The sequence below is a fragment of the Amphiura filiformis genome, chromosome 20 (assembly GCF_039555335.1).
Source record: "Amphiura filiformis chromosome 20, Afil_fr2py, whole genome shotgun sequence".
Taxonomy (NCBI): domain Eukaryota; kingdom Metazoa; phylum Echinodermata; class Ophiuroidea; order Amphilepidida; family Amphiuridae; genus Amphiura; species Amphiura filiformis.
In genome coordinates, this window is record NC_092647.1 from 33,590,697 (window position 1) to 33,605,483 (window position 14,787).

Sequence of the window (14,787 nt, forward strand, 5' to 3'; positions counted from 1 at the left end):
TAGTCGAATGTTGTGAATATGCGAAAAACTCAACTGTAATGTGTAATAGTCATGGCCAGTAAAATTTACACCAGACACAAAACAGTTAGGCAATAGAAACAAATTAGTTCGATCTATCGACCATCGATGCTTGGTCGATCCTTGTTATTTATGAAATCAATTAATTTACTGTTGTTAATTGTAAAAAAATAGTAATTTTTGCATGTAGGGATTATTTACCAATACAAAAATGCATAATGTGTTAATTCAGAGAGACGTTAACTTCATCATGATAGTCCATGTAAGAGGCGAAACTACACAAAAAATTGTTTCCTAAATCGTGCCGTATCTATCAAAAATGTATAATCTTGTGTTTAATGTAGCATAATATTGTCACTATTTCAAAACTGCCGAAAACAACGGTAATATGACGACCCAATGCAATTGTCTAATAAACATCTGATGACGTCCTCATAGCTCTCTAATTCTCTTATTCTCCAATCACTTATGTTATATCCTTCCTGAAGAATTTTAATAGCCTGATCAATGGTGACCTAAAGGCAAAATATGAGATAAAATTTTTTTTAAATCAATATAACATGCACAAGAGTAATTTAATGTTGTAAAATAAATGTTTAAATGAAAGTAAAATAAATATTAATGCACAAATTTTTGAGCCTTGCCCTTATCAGGTGACAGGCCTATACACAATTGAAACAATAAATGTTTCTACCACTCGAAAAAAATTAAAGGGATCGCTGAAGAAAATAATTACAATTTCAAACTCTACTGAAGCTAACATTAAGTCCATTAATGGGACACTGTAAATTGACACCACTTGACAGAGTCCTAATGGCGCGGCAAATCACTAAAAAAAACGTTTTGGCCCTTATGTACTTGCAATGCCCTCCAGGATTTCTTTTGAGGAGTAGCATCTCAGGCAAGAGTGCATTCTGTTGAATCTTGTAACATGCAGACTATGAGAGGAATGCCACCTTTCAAGTTTGTTTTGGCATTCATTGCTGATGATGCTGATGGGGTGTTGTACCTGAATGTGCTCCTTTGAACAGACATTTTTACTCCAATATACTTGGTCTACATGGATTATCTGGCTGTACAAAAATGGGTAAAGAGAATATATTTTTAAAAAAATCAATATAACATGCACAAGAGTAATTTTTGGAGATGTATTGCTGGAGGTTAACACAAATCAAATTTTGATCAAACAATTTAAATGAAAAATATTATGGGCGCTAAAATTCACTGGGATTGTGAGAAAATATTAGCTTTTTTATGATACTTTAGCATAGATCTACAAAAGGCATTGATTTTGAAACCACTCCCTATCGAAATATAATTACCCTTTGATTTTCATGTCCGGGCTTGCCAGCGCTCCCAAAGAGTTTCTCTTTGTGCATTTCTATCAGTGGGAGGAGCACGTGCAACTCTGGCTCCTTAAAGTTTTGCTTTCTCAGAATCTTCTTCTTCTGCAACAAGATAATTTATTTGATAAAATGTTCAGAGAAAATATTAAACATATATGTAGGCGTACTATTTATATTTGAAGAATAATAAAGTGACATTTAAAATCCTGTCAGTTGCTAGCTAGGCAGGGTGTAGAAAAAAAAAAGTTATATGTTAAATCCACAGTAGAGTTAGTCGAATGTTGTGAATATGCGAAAAACTCAACTGTAATGTGTAATAGTCATGGCCTGTAAAATTTACACCAGACACAAAACAGTTAGGCAATAGAAACAAATTAGTTCGATCTATCGACCATCGATGCTGATGGTCGATCCTTGTTATTTATGAAATCAATTAATTTCCTGTTGTTAATTGTAAAAAAATAGTAATTTTTGCATGTAGGGATTATTTACCAATACAAAAATGCATGATGTGTTAATTCAGAGAGACGTTAACTTCATCATGATAGTCCATGTAAGAGGCGAAACTCTTACACAAAAAATTGTTTCCTAAATCGTGCCGTATCTATCAAAAAAATATCGGAGGACGTCCTCATATGTACCGGTATCCAATTCTCTTATTCTTCAATCACTTATGGTATCCTTCCTGAAGAATTTTAATAGCCTGATCAATGGTGACCTAAAGGCAAAATATGAGATAAAATTTTTTTTTTAAAATCAATATAACATGCACAAGAGTAATTTAATGTTGTAAAATAAATGTTTAAATGAAAGTAAAATAAATTTTAATGCACAAATTTTTGAGCCTTGCCCTTATCAGGTGACAGGCCTATACACAATTGAAACATTAAATGTTTCTACCACTCGAAAAAAATTAAAGGGATCGCTGAAGAAAATAATTACAATTTCAAACTCTACTGAAGCTAACATTAAGTCCATTAATGGGACACTGTAAATTGACACCACTTGACAGAGTGCTAATGGCGCGGCAAATCACTAAAAAAAAAAAAACGTTTTGGCCCTTATGTACTTGCAATGCCCTCCAGGATTTCTTTTGAGGAGTAGCATCTCAGGCAAGAGTGCATTCTGTTGAATCTTGTAACATGCAGACTATGAGAGGAATGTCACCTTTCAAGTTTGTTTTGGCATTCATTGCTGATGATGCTGATGGGGTGTTGTACCTGAATGTGCTCCTTTGAACAGACATTTTTACTCCAAGTCTGGCTGTACAAAAATGGGTAAAGAGAATATATTTTTTTTAAAATCAATATAACATGCACAAGAGTAATTTTTGGAGATGTATTGCTGGAGGTTAACACAAATCAAATTTTGATCAAACAATTTAAATGAAAAATATTATGGGCGCTAAAATTCACTGGGATTGTGAGAAAATATTAGCTTTCTTATGATACTTTAGCATAGATCTACAAAAGGCATTGATTTTGCAACCACTCCCTATCGAAATATAATTACCCTTTGATTTTCATGTCCGGGCTTGCCAGCGCTCCCAAAGAGCTTCTCTTTGTGCATTTCTATCAGTGGGAGGAGCACGTGCAACTCTGGCTCCTTAAAGTTTTCCTTTCTCAGAATCTTCTTCTTCTGCAACAAGATAATTTATTTGATAAAATGTTCAGAGAAAATATTAAACATTACACCAGACACAAAACAGTTAGGCAATAGAAACAAATTAGTTCGATCTATCGACCAGCGATGCTTGGTCGATCCTTGTTATTTATGAAATCAATTAATTTACTGTTGTTAATTGTAAAAAAATAGTAATTTTTGCATGTAGGGATTATTTTACCAATACAAAAATGCATAATGTGTTAATTCAGAGAGCGTTAACTTCATCATGATAGTCCATGTAAGAGGCGAAACTCTTACACAAAAAATTGTTTCCTAAATCGTACGTATCTATCAAAAATGTATAATCTTGTGTTTAATGTAGCATAATATTGTCACTATTTCAAAACTGCCGAAAACAACGGTAATATGACGACCCAATGCAATTGTCTAATAAACATCTGATGACGTCCTCATAGCTCTCTAATTCTCTTATTCTCCAATCACTTATGTTATATCTAGACTGCTGCCCTCAGTCGTCAACCGTCTGGATTGACGACTGAGAAAACTACGTGGAAAAAAAGTGACGGATTTTGCAACAGGATTCCTGTGGCATAGAGCGTGCCCAGTTGTGTCCAAATTGACCTTTTGACCGAGTTTGTTGTTTTAGAAGTTCAGAGCGCGATCTTGTCACAGCGGGCGCTGGGGTACAGCGACGCGGTACTGCTGGCGCCGCTTAGTCAGTCGCGCCACTGGCGCACAACTGAAGTCGCATTGAATAGTTTTCAGAAGTCCGTCATGATATTGGCTGTAAGATAATCAGTCGTCACTACGAAGCATACACAGTACATGCGAAGTGTAGACGGCTGATTGGAATTAGTCTATGTTATATCCTTCCTGAAGAATTTTAATAGCCTGATCAATGGTGACCTAAAGGCAAAATATGAGATAATTTTTTTTTTTTTAATCAATATAACATGCACAAGAGTAATTTAATGTTGTAAAATAAATGTTTAAATGAAAGTAAAATAAATTTTAATACCCAAATTTTTGAGCCTTGCCCTTATCAGGTGACAGGCCTATACACAATAGAAACATTAAATGTTTCTACCACTCTAAAAAAATTAAAGGGATCGCTGAAGAAAATAATTACAATTTCAAACTCTACTGAAGCTAACATTAAGTCCATTAATGGGACACTGTAAATTGACACCACTTGACAGAGTGCTAATGGTGCGGCAAATCACTAAAAAAAACCGTTTTGGCCCTTATGTACTTGCAATGCCCTCCAGGATTTCTTTTGAGGAGTAGCATCTCAGGCAAGAGTGCATTCTGTTGAATCTTGTAACATGCATACTATGAGAGGAATGCCACCTTTCAAGTTTGTTTTGGCATTCATTGCTGATGATGCTGATGGGGTGTTGTACCTGAATGTGCTCCTTTGAACAGACATTTTACTCCAATATACTTGGTCTACATGGATTATCTGGCTGTACAAAAATGGGTAAAGAGAATATATTTTAAAAAATCAATATAACATGCACAAGAGTAATTTTTGGAGATGTATTGCTGGAGGTTAACACAAATCAAATTTTGATCAAACAATTTAAATGAAAAATATTATGGGCGCTGAAATTCACTGGGATAGTGAGAAAATATTAGCTTTCTTATGATACTTTAGCATAGATCTACAAAAGGCATTGATTTTGCAACCACTCCCTATCGAAATATAATTACCCTTTGATTTTCATGTCCGGGCTTGCTAGCGCTCCCAAAGAGCTTCTCTTTGTGCATTTCTATCAGTGGGAGGAGCACGTGCAACTCTGGCTCCTTAAAGTTTTGCTTTCTCAGAATCTTCTTCTTCTTCTGCAACAAGATAATTTATTTGATAAAATGTTCAGAGAAAATATTAAACATATGTAGGCCTACTATTTATATTTGAAGAATAATAAAGTGACATTTAAAATCCTGTCAGTTGCTAGCTAGGCAGGGTGTAGATAAAAAACTTAATGTTAAATCCACTGTAGAGTTAGTCGAATGTTGTGAATATGCGAAAAACTCAACTGTAATGTGTAATAGTCATGGCCAGTAAAATTTACACCAGACACAAAACAGTTAACCCTATTCTATTACCCCCACAAAAGTGGTATATTTGAGTGGTGTGGAGGTACCATGTTAACTACTGCATTGCAGTGTTATTGGTTGGGTAAAAACCAATAAGTGGCATACCATTGGCAAGCTTGGACTTTAAGCTTTTAGAAAAACAAGTTTAATATTTAATTATGTAAATTTTATGCAAATTAGCTCATGAATAATTAATGAGCTCATAGCCAAATATGATGAAAAATTAATTAGATTTACATATTTGAAGTATATGAGTACATCAATGTGGCTTTTTTATGCAGTTTTAAATAGACTGCCATGTTTCTTCATATAATAAAAAGAAATCCGAGTTACTTTGGACCATATTTAATAAAAATTCCTTTAAAAAAGGAATGTGGCGCCCAATGTGAACTTGGACGTGATATGGTGAATTCTATGGTGTGTAGATTTGGTATTGTAATGATTTTTCTAGGGAAGAGTAGAAGATGATCAAATGCAAGAGGAATGTGTTTGATTGGGGAAGGTGTTCTGACAATCCAAATATAAACTTAGTCCACCTCAAATGACCTGTAACAATTTGTGATTGACATTACTTAATTCACCTCGGATGACTTTGATCTGACATTCAACATTTTCGCTTACACCAATCATATCCATAACAATTTAACTCTTACAACTTCCTGTCAACTCTCTAATTTAAAACTCTAAATTTCTGTCTGTTTGCCTTTTCTGTCTTATACCATTTAGTACACTACAGTTTGTTACAATTATTAAGATAAGCAAACATTGCTCGGTAGATAACAGGATTTAGTTATTTACTTAATCCAATCATGGAGGTAGTAGCTAGTCAATTTTGGTCTTCAGTGTTTTAAAATACAACAATGTAGAACATGTATAATTAATATGCCGTGTTGTTTGCATACAGTTTGCCGCCCAATTGTGCCACCATATTGCAACTTTGCCATCAGTTTAAGAGGCCTCGTTAATTGATCTTATCACTATGGACCACAAGGGTCTCATCCCAATGGCACAGTCCAATAACCTCAATTACATAATCATAGTGCAAAATTTGACCTCAAGTTGCAGAGTATGAGTTTGTGTTCCCAAATTTTCAAAGGATGAATGTACACATGTATTACAGTTCTTAAAAGAACTGTTCCCATGATAGATGAGCATGTTGTGGATCCTAGTGTATGGTCAAATGTCACCATCTATCAGGTTCTAAGGCACACAGGTAAACTGGTTGAATGCATACAAAGGTCAGGATTTATTTGGTGTTTTTATAAATCCTAATTTTGTATTTTAAACAAAGAATATGCGCTCACCATTTTATCCCGTGCATATTGTGATGTGCCCTGAGTAATTTAATTTAATTTAATTATTTAACTTTGTTTACAAGCTGAAAGTATGTCATGAGATGGGAAAACCCCTTGTACGTGCAAGATAATGATGTGGAAAGTCATTTTTGGAATTTCCCCAAATTATTGTAAACAAAGTCAGAGCTATGTTTGGAACTTGGAAAGCCCCAGTTCATTATTGCACCATCAGGAAAACCCCCCAGGAAGTGATGTAATGTGAATGTGTATAATTAATATTGGGAAATCCCAAGATTGCAGCAATGTTGTGAAAATGTGATTGAAGTAATGGTTTATTAATAGATGATGGGTTTTTTGCATGAGTACTGATATAAAAAGCTGGAGGTTTTTGTTGGGACTTTACAGAATGCCGTGGGAGATTGAGAAACTCCACATGTGTGTGATGGTCTTTGTGCTTCAAAAGAGAAGTACATTTTAACCAGTTTATATAGCCAATAATTGAGCTAATTTTAATACAGCAACGAAGAAGACAGCGAGCACACAAAAGTGCTCTTCCTCATCAAAGGATTAAAAGTTCTTCTGTCAAATTGCTGGAGTTTGCTGGGTTTGTGAAGGCCACGCATCTGTCAAAAAACAGCGGAGCTGTGTTAAAGAAACCTGTTCCCTGGAGAAAGAGAGAATGGTGAAAGAAACACCATTTTTGGAGAAAGCAGCGCAAGGAGATACATTCGTGGAGAAAGCAGCGCACGGAGATATATTTGTGGAGATAGCAGCATAAAGGAGATTGGAGGAAGCATCATCATTTTCGTATGAGGATTTTATGTGCAAGGATTTATAAATGCAAGTGTACGATGGACTTCGCTGATTTTCGCAGAACAAGTGAATAAGGATATATTACATCAGTCGTCCAGAACATTGCAAGAACTCTAGAATCACCAACAAGAAGACCGCTGGTTAAGTACCGATATAATAAAACTGATTGTGTGATTTTATTGTAATTGTTGTTATATGTACCAAGCATACTTTATTTTCAATTAAAGACTTAGATTTGTTAGCTTAAAATCAAACAGTGTATTTGTGTTGTGCATTCGTGTGAGTTCGGGTAAAAGGTGATTTTGGCCTTGAGTCAAGTACAACTCGTAACAAAAAATGGGGGCTCGTCCGGGAAATACACTGTAAAAAAAAAAAAAGTTAACATTAATTTACTGAGTCTTGAAAGTGAAAGTACAGTATGGCAGAGTTTAAAGCAGAAGAGTTTCTTGAAACTATAAATTGGGAGAAGTTTGATAAGTTGAAGAAACCTGATTTATTACCATTTGCAAAATACTATGAATTGGATGTAAAGCAAGCCAACAGAAAACAAATAATTAAAAATGCCTTAATTGATGTTTTGGTTGATGAAGAGTATTTTGAGGAATCCATTTTGGACAAGAGAAAAGAGGTCAAAACTGAAATCGGGGATGCAGTAAAGTTGAAAGAACTAGAAGTTCAGGTGGAAATGGAAAAAATGAAAATGCAATTGCAGTTGCACATGCAAAAGCTAGATATGCAAAATAAAGAAAAACAAGAAAGATTAGATATGGAGAAACAAAAACTAGAAATGGAAGAAAAAGCACGCCAAGAAAAGATGGCGCTTGAGCACCACAAATTAGAAACAGAAGAAAAGGAAAAGGTAGCAAAATTGGAACTTGAAAAACAAAAGTTAGAAATGGAAGAAAAGGAAAAACTAGCTCAAGCACATTTGAAAGAAAAAGAAATTGAGTTTGAACAAGAGAAGTTGGCTAAGCTAGGTGACAAATACTCATCAAGTTTCTCCTCAAAGTCAAAGTCAGGTTTTGATGTTACAAAGTACATAAAAGCTTGTGCCTAAATTCAAAGAAAAAGAAGTTGACGAGTACTTTCAACATTTTGAAAAGGTGGCTACAAATTTGAAATGGCCTAAAGAGCATTGGACCCTACTTTTGCAAAGTAGTTTTGTGGGGAAGGCCAGGAGACTTACTCAGCTCTACCAATAGAGAAGTGTAATAATTATGAAGAAGTCAAACAAGCAGTCCTAAAGGCCTATGAACTGGTGCCTGAAGCATACAGACAAAAGTTCAGAGATTCAAGAAAGCAAGCAGATCAAACCCATGTAGAATTTGCTAGAGTAAAAGAACAAATGTTTGACAGGTGGCTTGGTTCAAAAGAAGTCAAAGATGATTGCGGCCAACTTAATTGGTTCTTATAGAAGAGTTCAAGAAATGTGTCCACGTTGACATTAAAACCCATTTGGATGAAAGCGCTAGCAAAATTAAGACGCTAAACGACCGACGACAATGGCGGACGACTATGGTTTAACTCACAAATTGAATGCGAGTAGATTTAGTCATAATAGAAGTTATTCAAACAGGTTCAGCCATAATCAACCTAGAGCAAATCAGGGTACACAAGAAGTGAAACCTCAGTCTAATTCACAGCATAGTGCTGGTGGTAGAGGGACCCCAGGGAGTTCAGGTAACAGAGCAAAATTTGGGACTGAATTTAAAGCCAAAGTAACTTGTACTCATTGTAAGAGACCAGGGCATACGATGACCCAGTGTTATTTCTTAAAAGGCAGACAAGGCGCACAAAAACAGCAGCAAACTGCTAGTAATACTGTGGGATGTGCAGTGTCACTTGAGTCAAAGAAAAAAGTCAGTCAAATCAAGAAACAAGAATTCCCACAAAAGGGAGGTGAGACAGACAAGGTGTGTGAAGAATTTGAACCATTTGTGTTTAGAGGGAGTGGTATCACTTGATGATAATGGTAGTCCAAAGCCCATTAAGATTGTGCGAGATACGTGTTGTGCACGGTCTATGATTCTGGAAGGAACTTTGCCCTTTAATGAGGATAGTTCAGCAGGTAATGCTTTGATCCAGGGTATTGGGATGGAAATAATTAGTGTACCTCTCCACAAAATTAACTTGACATCTGACTTGGTTTCTGGTCCTGTAACCCAGAGGTTGTTTAAATGTAAGTCCAGAATACATTGCAGCCACTGACAGCATGTTTGAGAAACACATGGTTATTTTCAGAAAATATCACACTGGGCTCCTGCTGTGCATGGTCAAGGTTGTTATACAACAAGATAAGCTATGTGTCTGCATGCATGCATGTGCAAGAAAACTTTGCTGGTTCCACATCTTCTTTTCCCAAGCATTTAAAATAGCTAAAATTGTTTTAAAAACACACGACTTTTTAACTTTCTTGGTAGCAATGTATCCACAAACATCACCCGTACCCAATTATCAATTCAAAACATAAAAGTCGTGATGAATATTCCATCAAAACTACTGGTTCTTATTTTGTACATAAATTTGAATGTGAAATGGTGTTGAAATGGCTCCTTTATTACATTGCACATAATAACATACTGCATGCTGGGATTACATTGAATCAACCTCTGCCTGTAACCATAGGAGTTAGACATGAATTGCCAGTCAAGGGAGTGTCCATGTTGCTAGGAAATGATCTGGCAGGGGGGAAGGTTTTTCCTGACCCAATAGTCACAGATAAGCCCTGTATACAGGATGATAATAGTGAGGAAGAGGAGATATTTCCTGCATGTGCAGTGACACGGGCAATGAGTAAGAAGGCCTCATTAGAAACAATTGAGGACAACCAAATTGATGACTTAGGCTACAATTTGGAAGACACATTTGTGTCAAAGTTGAATGAGAAAGAAGATCAACTTCCTTCTCCTGGGGATAAAAACACCCCTACAAATGACACAGCCTCTGAGCATGAACAAATTGGGGAAACCATGAGAGACCCATTAAGTCATGACAAGCTAATTCTGGAGCAACAAAATGACCCAGAACTCAAAGAGATCAATCAAAGGGCATTGACCCTAGAAGAAGCAGAACAAAATTCTGTCTGTTTTTACAAACAAGATGATGTGCTAATGAGAAAATGGCGCCCCCCTGATGCACCTGCCGATGAAGAGTGGAAGGTAGTGCACCAAATTGTGGTACCAAAAGTCTACCACACTGAAGTAATTAACATAGCACATGATAGTCCCATGGCAGGGCATTTGGGTGTTAAGAAAACTCATGAAAGAATTCTGAGACATTTCTGGTGGCCCACTCTCAGAAAAGATGTTTCTGAATATTGCAAAACATGTCACATATGCCAAGTAGTAGGGAAGCCAAATCAGAAAATACCTCCTGCTCCATTAAAGCCAATTCCAGCCTTTGATGAACCATTTAGTAGGGTTATTATTGATTGTGTAGGCCCCTACCAAAGACTAAGTCAGGTAATCAATACCTTCTGACAATTATGTGAGCGTCAACACGCTTTCCTGAAGCCATACCCTTGAGAAATATTAAAGCAGTGACTATAGTGAAAGCTTTAACTAAGTTCTTCACATTTGTGGGGCTCCCCAAGTCCATACAGTCTGATCAAGGATCAAACTTTACTTCTGGAGTATTTCAACTTGTCATGTATCAATTAGGTATAGCGCAGTATACCTCAAGTGCTTACCATCCAGAATCACAAGGTGCACTAGAAAGGTTCCACCAAACTTTGAAAAACATGATCAGGACATACTGTTTGGAATTTCAGAGGGACTGGGATGAGGGAGTACACTTGTTGTTGTTTGCTGCTAGGGAAGCTGTTCAGGAAACTTTGGGATTTAGTCCTTTTGAGTTAGTGTTTGGACACACAGTATGCGGACCCTTAAAGTTGTTGTAAGAAAAGTGGCTCAGTGAGAAATCAGATATCAATTTGTTGGATTATGTCTCCAATTTTAAGCATAGGCTTAACAGAGTAACTGATATCGCCAAAGAAAACTTGAAACAGGGTCAGGCCAAAATGAAACAATGGTATGATAAACATGCCAAAGAGAGAGTGTTCAAAGCAGGTGACAAAGTTCTAGTACTGTTTCCAATTCCAGGACACCCATTACAAGCCAGATATCATGGCCCATGTGATGTAGAGTCAAAAGTGGGTGAAGTAGATTATATTATCAAGACTCCTGGTAGACGCAAGAGCAGGCAGTTATGCCACATAAATATGCTCAAAGAGTATGTTGAAAGAAGTGACAGTGGCATTCCAAAACCTGTGTGTACAGTAAAACATGCTGATAATGTAGACAAACATGCCGATGTAGACAAAATCGCCAATGTAGACAAGAGTAAAGATGACAATTCTGATGTCACATATGACCAGGATAAAGAGCTGGAGCACAAGGAGTATAATGTAAAATTGAACAATTCTGATGTGCTCACTAATTTGGACTCAAAGTTAGGTCATCTTTCTCAAGATCAACAAAGTCAAATTGCAAATTTGATTCACAAATTTGACAATATATTTCCTGATACGCCAAGTAGAACAAATGCTGCATTTCATGATGATCCTTACAGAGTCAATCCATTGAAAATGGAACATCTCAAAAATGAGATCAATTATATGCTAGACAATGATATCATAGAACCAAGTAGTAGTGAATGGAGTTCACCGTGTATACTTGTTCCCAAGCCTGATGGTTCATACCGATTGGTCGCAGATATGAGAGCTGCAAATGTTCATTCAAAGACAGACTCGTACCTAATTCCAAGAATTGATGATTGCATAGACAAAATTGGGAATGCAAAATTTGTTAGCAAATTTGATCTTTTGAAAGGGTACTGGCAGGTTCCACTCACAGACCGTGCCAAAGAGATTTCTGCTTTTTGTACACCATTTGGTCTTTACCAGTACAAAGTCATGCCATTCGGTTTGAAAAACGCACCAGCAACATTTCAGAGAATGGCGAACCAAATTGTGGCAGACATAGAGGGATGTGAAGCATATGTAGATGATTTGATTGTTTACAGTCAAACTTGGGAACAACACATGGAACAACTCCATCAATTGTTTAAGAAGCTGTCAGAAGTACAATTGACAGTCAATCTGGTAAAAAGTGAGTTTTGCCATGCCACAGTCACATACTTAGGATATGTTGTAGGTCAAGGTCAGGTGAAACCTATCAAAGCCAAAGTTGAAGCAATTGAGCAATACCCCACACCTGTAAACAAGAAGGCACTCATGAGATTTCTAGGAATGGTTGGCTATTATAGAAAGTTCTGTCCAAACTTTTCAGAGATAGCAAGTCCTTTGACTGATTTGTTGAAGAAAGATGCAAAATTCATTTGGTCAGAACAGTGTGAAAATGCTTTTCACAAAGTCAAATCAATACTCATGAGTTCACCAGTACTTACTGCACCTGATTTTCAGAAGCAGTTCAAGTTGACTGTTGATGCCAGTGACATAGGCTGTGGAGGTGTTGTGATGCAAGAGGGTGAAGATCAAATAGATCACCCCATTTGTTACTTTTCAAGGAAATTCAACAAGCACCAGAGAAATTACTCCACAATTGAGAAGGAGTGTCTAGCATTGCTATTAGCATTGCTACATTTTGATGTGTATTTGGGTACCACAGTATACCCTGTGCTTGTTTTCACAGATCACAATCCCTCACCTTCATCAACAGGATGAAGAACAAAAACCAAAGACTGGTGAGGTGGAGTTTGACCTTGCAAGAGTACAATCTGGACATCAAACATATTAAGGGAAAAGACAATGTAATGGCTGATGCCCTGTCCAGAATTGCATAAAAAGGGCTGATAAACAAAAATTCCTTTTAAAAGAGAACTTGTGTGACAAGTAGTCACTGTGTATGATGAGTTAAATACTCAAAGTTGATAATATGTTGAAGTTGATGTAAAAGAAGAAAGCATTTAAGAAAGTTTTCATTACATTGAACTTTCTTCTTTTAAGGGGGGGTGTGATGTGCCCTGAGTAATTTAATTTAATTTAATTATTTAACTTTGTTTACAAGCTGAAAGTATGTCATGAGATGGGAAAACCCCTTTGCGTGCAAGATAATGATGTGGAAAGTCGTTTTGGAATTTCCCCAAATTATTGTAAACAAAGTCAGAGCTATGTTTGGAACTTGGAAAGCCCCAGTTCATTATTGCACCATCAGGAAAACCCCCCAGGAAGTGATGTAATGTGAATGTGTATAATTAATATTGGGAAATCCCAAGATTGCAGCAATGTTGTGAAAATGTGATTGAAGTAATGGTTTATTAATAGATGATGGGTTTTTGCATGAGTACTGATATAAAAAGCTGGAGGTTTTTGTTGGGACTTTACAGAATGCCGTGGGAGATTGAGAAACTCCACATGTGTGTGATGGTCTTCGTGCTTCAAAAGAGAAGTACATTTTAACCAGTTTATATAGCCAATAATTGAGCTAATTTTAATACAGCAACGAAGAAGACAGCGAGCACACAAAAGTGCTCTTCCTCATCAAAGGATTAAAAGTTCTTCTGTCAAATTGCTGGGTTTGTGAAGGCCACGCATCTGTCAAAAAACAGCGGAGCTGTGTTAAAGAAACCTGTTCCCTGGAGAAAGAGAGAATGGTGAAAGAAACACCATTTTTGGAGAAAGCAGCGCAAGGAGATACATTCGTGGAGAAAGCAGCGCACAGAGATATATTTGTGGAGATAGCAGCGCAAAGGAGATTGGAGGAAGCATCATCATTTTCGTATGAGGATTTTATGTGCAAGGATTTATAAATGCAAGTGTACGATGGACTTCGCTGATTTTCGCAGAACAAGTGAATAAGGATATATTACATCAGTCGTCCAGAACATTGCAAGAACTCTAGAATCACCAACAAGAAGACCGCTGGTTAAGTACCGATATAATAAAACTGATTGTGTGATTTTATTGTAATTGTTGTTATATGTACCAAGCATACTCTATTTTCAATTAAAGACTTAGATTTGTTAGCTTAAAATCAAACAGTGTATTTGTGTTGTGCATTCGTGTGAGTTCGGGTAAAAGGTGATTTTGGCCTTGAGTCAAGTACAACTCGTAACAATATCAGAAAACAATAATAAAATAAAATCCAAGCAAATTGTGGTTTTATTTCTGAGCTGGGCATAATTTTAGCAAAACAATTGCGAAGTCAATCTAGCAAGAGTGAAATTAGAAGCTTTTCACAAAGTCATGTTTTATTGTGGCGCTCCTCCGAGAGGGCGCCACAAAAGTTTATGGACATTTTAGGGCAAAATTGGGCCTAAAAATGGTTAAAATATGCAGGTTTCCAACATTTTAAACCATTTTATGACGTGTTAATAGTAGTTATATTAGGAAAAAAGGTGTTTTGTTGATAGAGAAGTGATAAATTATCAAAACTGTTCCAAAGATAAGACCTTATTTGTGTAAATATTTTTTTATATGCATATTAAGTCATTTTCGTGCCATATGGCACGAAATTGGCAGGGGGTAATAGAATAGGGTTAAGTAATTGCATTCCACGAAACAAGCAGAATCATTCGTTGGAAAGGTACGAGCAAATGCAGAGCATGCCACTCATCCAGTCAACAGGTGT